Source organism: Pteronotus mesoamericanus, unplaced genomic scaffold (assembly GCF_021234165.1).
Source record: "Pteronotus mesoamericanus isolate MK-2021 breed Mesoamerican mustached bat unplaced genomic scaffold, CSHL_Meso_final contig_82, whole genome shotgun sequence".
Classification (NCBI taxonomy): domain Eukaryota; kingdom Metazoa; phylum Chordata; class Mammalia; order Chiroptera; family Mormoopidae; genus Pteronotus; species Pteronotus mesoamericanus.
In genome coordinates this window covers 15,051,852-15,059,287 of record NW_026555265.1, presented here as the reverse complement: position 1 = coordinate 15,059,287, position 7,436 = coordinate 15,051,852, and the positions used below count along the sequence as shown (strand labels likewise).

The 7,436-nt window shown below is 37.5% G+C and overlaps 1 pseudogene; it reads right to left on the bottom strand.

The window, feature by feature from the left end:
• Window positions 1-6,755: 6,755 nt before the first annotated feature.
• LOC129080005 (U6 snRNA-associated Sm-like protein LSm5) lies at window positions 6,756-7,032 on the bottom strand (annotated as a pseudogene).
• Window positions 7,033-7,436: the final 404 nt, after the last annotated feature.

Here is a 7,436-nt window from a genome sequence, read left to right as displayed (position 1 = left end):
TCACAGAAAGTTAAAGTTAAACTGTTTCCCTTGAATAGACTGGAGACTAAACTGCAATTGCAAAAAACAATCTTCTCAGCAATAACCTGAAGGGTAGAGAACGACTCCTGGAGGTCTGTAGTGGTCTATATAGTACCCAGTGCAGCATGAGGCACATTGTAGACACTCAATATTTTTCTATCAAGATTAGTATTGTTGTGTTTTCCTATGCATATAACAAAGTTTCTGGCAAGGTCAGATGAGAGCTTCTCAAACTTTAATGTGCAAATGAATCATCTGCAATCTTGTTAAAATTAAGATTTTGATTTGAAGGTTGGAGCTTGAAGTTTTGCATTTCTAACAAACTTCCAAATGATGCTGGTGGTCATGTCTAGGACATACATATGGTCCTGGGATCATACAGTGAGTTGTACATGTTTATTAGTATATTAATTTTGGGACAAATAGATAACCTCCCTTCAACTTCCTAATGGATCTTCCCTATGTGGTGTGTTCAGACAGTTGCTACTTGCTCTAGCAAACTTCTGTTTTGAGATAGCCACAGATAATTTGGGGATTTCAGGAGGTCCTGAGATTGGAAGAGGACTCTCATTTTTCTGGTTCACTGTTTCCTGCATGCTTTAAGGCAGCAGTTCTGAAATTGTGAGCCCATTCAAAATTCACGCTGACATCCACCATAAAGGCCCTACTACTCAGCAGTGTGTCTTCCCTCTCTTACTCCCTCATACCCTATTGCATTCCACAACTGTTATTCTAACCCTTTTCCACATTCCTCAGGCCCTCCGTCCTTTTACCCCACTCCTTTGCATCTTATTGTCTTTCCTCATACATTGTGGAAATGGAGACCCAATTTCCTCCAACCATCTTCCTTTTAGCTTTAAAAGACTTTAATACCAAAACTTCCTTTTCAACTCAAATATTATCCTTATTTTCACTTATTCTTAGTACTTTCTTGTCAGATGATTAATTCTCTCACCTGTGTTCTTGTTTCCATTTCAACACACCTCAGAGTGTCCCACCTACCACTTTTACTCTCTTATACATTTAGTGGCCTCTCTTTACCCATTTCTTTACCTTCTTCTCAGATGCTCAATTCTCATTTTTCTTTTCCAAATATATATTAAGGAAGTTAAAAAATATCTGCCAAGTTGAAAAAATTATGAAATGAACTCCCATTTACCCATCAACTAACTTCAACTATTATTGAAATTTGCTAGTTAGAAACATCTCCCCTCAAGCCCTGTGCCTTTCCTTAGTTGCCCCCCTATTTCTTATCCCAGTCTGGCTACAGAAAGTTCATCAGAGACACTTTTCATGACTAAATCCAAGTGGCCATTTCTCAGGCCTCATTCTCCTCTGACTTCTCTGTAGCACTTCACTCTTCTTGAGGCTCTTCCCACTGAGCAGCTGGAGTCATACTGGTTATTGGTGGAAGGACTTTGGAAGTCAATACTAGAATTTTCAGGGTTACATCTATTTTCCAAACTTATCACAATGTGAAAACTTTCATCTTACCTCTGCCTCAGAAATGGAGATGGGAAACTCCTTAAAGATAGTGAACAGTCACTGTCCTCTTGAAAGTTCAGTCCTTCACTGTACCTAGTATGGTGCCTTTACTTAATCAAGGAACCATAAAATATTAACTGATAATGGTGATAATGATAATAATGCTTCCACTCCCATAGAACTATAAAACCAGATTGTGGAAAACACAAGATAGGATCATTTTTTTTACTCCTTGAGCCCATAGTTTTTATCTGCTTTTTTATTAACCATAAAGCTAATTACTACCTAAGCTTCCAAGGCTGGGATTTTCATCATTTTATAGTTTGTATGTAATTTTGAATAATATACAATTATTAATTTTTTAATAAATGTAACACTTAAGAAAATAGATTCATCATCTGTTCACTATTCAAGAGAGCTTCTCCAGTGTACAAGTGTAGTTGGCAAGATGGGGTTAGTAGTGTGGCTTAGGGGTAAAGCAGAGAGGGGGAGGAAAGTCTAACCTGCCTGATTTAAGCATAGTATTTTCTCTCTCAAAATACAAAGTAAACACCTAAAAAATGATATCATATTTAACATTTTCTGGCAAAAAGTTTAAACAAATATATTTTAGACAGAGGTGTCATATACAGGAAACATCAGCCACTTTTTAAACAAATATATTTTAGACAGAGGTGTCATACACAGGAAACATCAGCCACTTTCCTTCTCCCCTGCGCACACACTTGGCTAAGAGTCCACATATGGGCCATGGTCTCATAGCCACCATGATCTGCAGGGGCCTCCCTCTGTCTACATTTAGGATACCTTTAGTGTTCCCATTCCTGTGAGTTCAGCTCCTGGTGCCTTCAAAAGCTGCCTATAAGCCTCATGGTTCATCCACTTCCTGTAGAGCAAGCAAAATACAAAAACAAAGACAAAAAACCCAAGACAATCCCCCAAATCTCTCTGGTGGAAAGGATCTGTCCTCTGAATTTTATACTTGGGGTGCGTGCGTGCGTGCGTGTGTGTGTGTGTGTGTGTGTGTGTGTGTGTGAAAGGGAGAGAGAGAGAAAGAAGATGCCCGAGCATCAGCCCAAATGAAGCTACCTTCTGTCTTACTGAGGCGTATGTGACTTTGAGGTCAGCCTGCCCTCAATTCTTTTGAGAAAACTGGCTGAGGTATAATGAAAAGAGTTCTCAAATATGAGTTTTGGCTCTACCGCTCAATAATTGTAGCCCTTGAGAGATTACTTAACCTCTCAGAACTTTAGTCACTTTATCTGTGAAGTGAGATAATTGTCTATGAAAGGGTAAAGGAGAAGATGCAGGCAAAGAACAGAGCACAGAGTAGATGCTCATTCATTTGTTCATGTGTACTATAGATACTATAGTCAGGCACTATTTTAGGTGCTAGGGATTCGATGGTGAATATCCCTGTTCTGAGGGAGATTGCTGTCTAGGGGGCGTTGATCATATATCAGCTCCCTTTCCTGTTTTCCCCCCTTTCTTTTCCTTATTAAAAATAAGAACATCTATAATTATGCCAGGCATACAATTTTGTAGAGAAACTGATGCTCATGATGTTCGAGCCAACCCTAGATCTGCCTCTGTTTGACACAGTCAAGGTAAGTAATGATTTTTATCCAGAGGAGTAGAAAATAATCCTTTCCTTGACATACTATCCTTATTCTTCTGGCAAAAAGAGACTAGGAAACCTGTGCCACAGGGTAAATTATGTTACTTGTATTCACCTTGTAGGCCTAGGATCTTCACCCCATAAAAGGTGTCAGCTTGCAGTGGCCCATCAGAGGGTAGGCCCAATGCTGTTAGAATACTAGCTCCTCAGGGGCCAATAGGACAAACAGGGGAGATGAGCATGGGCAGCTAAGAAGGCTATGGCTCTGTCTATAAGATGCTTAATATCTGTGGTTGGTGGTGGGGCAGATGGGGGAGGGTCAGTGACCATTCATTGCTTTATTATCAGAGCAAACTTTCATTTGTTTATTTATTTTATAAAATAAAGCCCATGTATTGGCATCATATAAACCAAACACTGATCTTTTTAATTAACTGAATTTCTTAAGTTTTAGTAGACATTTTGAATAGCCCAGACCAAACCAGGGTGTGATCAGTTGATGATTCAGCTAACATCATCACATTATCTCATGTTCTCATGCATGTGTATGTGTACGACTATCTTTTATCTTCAAGGTGTGTTCATACCATCTTACTCAATCCTGCTAGTGAGATGGCCAGTCAGATATTATTGCTGACATTTTTTTGTTAATGGACAAGATACTGAGTCCAGAGAGGTCGAAAGAGTTGCTGAAGGTCACACAGTGAGCAGTGGCAGAATCAGAAATGCAGTAAACATTCCCTGACCCTAGGTGAGGGCTCCAGCTTCTGCAATGCAGGGAGAATCAGCATGGCCATGCCAACACCAAACCCCAGTACTTGCTCCAAACACACAGGGCTATTTACCTGAGGACATATTTTTTTCCATTGCTTTTAGAGAAGAAGGGAGATGGGAAGAGAGAGACAGAGAGAGAGGGAGAGACATCAGTGTCACAGAGAAATGTCTAAAGTTTGACTCCCATACATACCCTGACTGGAATAATATGCACCCTGACTAGGGATCAAACCTGCAGTCTAGGTATGTGCTCTGACCGAGAATCGAACCTGCAGCCTTTCAGTTTACAAAATCATGCTCCAACCAACCGTGCCACAACAACCATGAAGAAACTTTTCAATATGTACTAAATGTTTGTTTTGTTGGAAGAATGTTAGGATTAGAGATTAACTATTTTCTTTGTAGCAGTGATTGTTGTGTAATAAACCACCCCAAAACTCAATGTTTTAAAGAAATAAGTTCTTTTAATTGTTTATAAATCTACTGTTCTTCTGCTCTTAGTTAAGTCCTCTCATGTGCCTTTGGTCAGTTGGCAGGTTGGCTAGGAGCAAACTGGTCTAGGGTGGCTCAAGCTGGGACAACGAGACTCTCCTCCAGATGGTCTCTTGCCTTCCTGCAGCTACGTAGGCTTGTGAAATGACACGGCATGGTTTCAGGAGAGAAACTGGATGTAGGCAAGGTCCCATTTTGCTGGATTTTACTGATAAAAGGCATCAGAAGTTTTGCCCAAATTCAAGGAGTGGCTAAATAGACTTCTGTAGATGAGGGGTCCACAGAGTCACATTGCTAAGGGAGGCCATTAATGGGAGTCATCATTTCAATCAATCTAAGAATTCCAACTTGGAGCTACCAAGAAGAAATGTGGGGCCAAGTCTGTTACACTCCAGATCTCTCAAAGTAAGTTGAAAATCATATAAAATATGCTGAATTGAGAGTGATTGGAATCTATAATAAAAATTTCAAAATCACCATGCAGGCAAACAGAGCCTGTGTGTAACCTTCAGAGTTAGAAATCACAGTTCTATTGATGACATATGCTGCGTTGCCCTGGTAGCTGTGGAAGCTGGACTTACTTTGATCAAATGTGGAAAGACCAAGTGTCAAAATTAATATTCATCCAAAACTGAGGTCAAAGACAAATATCAGCTTCATAGTATGAACATGAAAGATACTAGAATGAACCTGAAACTTTTCCAACAAGTATAATTTTCATTGCAGTTTTAATATGTGAACTTTAAATAGACTGAACTTAGAAGTCTGAGCAGCATCAGATCATTAACTACTCAGTATTGTCTGCTGTTAGGTTGCTATTGCAGCGGCCAGTATTCTACATGTTCATAACACTGAATAGATGCTCATTTTAACTGAAGCTGGTGGAGAAGCAAGATATATAAAGTTACCTCACCATTATCTAATGCTTTTTTCTTCATAGCATTTCTTTTTTTACGTAGAAATTGCATATATTTAGGTGGTAGAACATGGTGATTTGATATACATATACACCTTGAAATTACTATAATCAAGCTAAGTAACATATTATCTCCTAACATAATACCATTTTTTTTTGTCATAAGAGTACCTGAAATCTACTCCTGTAGCAAGTGTCCAGTCTACAATACAGTATGATTAACTGTAGTCATCATGTTGTGCATTAGCTTTCCAGACATACATCCACATAACTGAAACTTTATATCCTTTGATTGACATCTCTCCATTTCCCCGCCCTCCCCTACTCCCCAGCCCTAGTAACCACCATTCTACTCTCTACTCCTATGTATTCAAGTTTTTTAGATTTCACATATAAGTGAGATCAGGCAGTTGTATCCTTTCTGCATCTGGCTTATTTCACTTTCAATCTTCTCCAGGTTCATCCATTCTGTTACAAATGGCAGAATCTTTCTTTTTTGAAAGCTAATATTTTATTGTTTCCATATTCACAAGTTATGGAATTGTAATATTATCTTGTCCAGATTAAAGATGATTTCATAGATGTCATTGTATGATTTTGGGGTTCCTCTCAAGCACAATATTTTGAAGTGGTTTAAAGTTTTCTTTATGATTTGAATTCATCTTTCCAATATGCAAAGAATTTCCAATTAAGGCTTCTCCTTGAAAAATGCATGGCCTAAATGCAATTTAAACAACCAAATATGAAATACAATTCTGAAAGCTTATTTTATTTAATGTTATGAAAGTTAGTACATCAATCCATTCTATAAAGGTTAGAGTTATTGTATAAACTGTCAATTGAGTTCCCTGTTGATCTAGTTAGTTCTTAATAATTATTTCTATATAAAATCACAATAATTAACTATTTTTACATTTTACTCTTGTATTTGTAAATATATATATTTACATTCTAGCTCTCTAATAACATGTTAATACAAAGAGCACATAAAGGCATTCTTCATTCCAAGTTATATCTGGCTATTTGCCTGTATTTGAAAAGAAATATTCAGATATAAGATGTTTGGATGACATAACATGTTGTGGAAAATTGTATTTTCTAATAGTGACCTATTTCACTTAGCATAATACCCTCTAGGTCCATCCATGCTATCACAAATGGTAAAATTTCATTCTTTTTTATGGCCAAGTCATATTCCATTGCATATATGTACTACTTATTTTTTTAACCAAAACACCTTTATTTTAGTCTTCAAAGAACAAACTTTTCTTTTTTTCCAAGATAAACATGATTAACTCACAAAAATTGCATATACAAGTTCTCTTTAAAACATTTTTCTTTAATGGGAAACTTAGTTTCACAGAATCCAGACATTGAAAGGTTTTTAAAAATTATATTTTGTTGTTTTTATAAAACAAACAGAATCTAGCGTGAGTCAAGAGAGTCCATTCATAGTTCAAGTCCTTCTCCAGGAACCAGCATTATTATATTATTTCCATTTAGCAAAATCTGGTCTAATTTTGCAGTCCTTCTTCCTACTGGTGTGATTTCAAACTCAGTGGCATCTTCCAGTGACGTATTGACAAAGACATCAAATCCCAGAGGTGTGCCAACAATTTCCTTATCATTCTTCATCACAATGTGAAATCTTGATCTTATACCCTTGTCCACAGGCTCTAGAGGGAGCAAGCACCTGCAATGGGTTAGTAGTAGTGTTTGCTACCATGGTGACACTGGAAGTGTACCACTTCTTCTTTACCCATTTGTCTATTGATGGACACTTAGGTTTCTCCCACATCTTGTAAATAATGCTGCAGTGAACATATAAATGTATATGTCTTTTCAAATTAGTATTTTGGGTTTCTTTGGATAAAGACCCAGAAGTGGAATGCTGGGTCTTTCTTTGTCTCTTGTTATATAGTCTGTTTTAAAGTCTGCTTGTCTGGTACAAGTATTGCTACCCCAGGTTTTTTGTTTGTTTTTATTTTCATTAAGTATCTTTTTCCATCCCTTTACTTTCAGCCTGTTTGTGTCTTTCAATCCAAAGTAAATCTCTTGTAGACAGCATATGTATGGGTCCTGTTTTCCTAGCCATTCAGCCACACTATGTCATTTCATTGGAGTATTTAT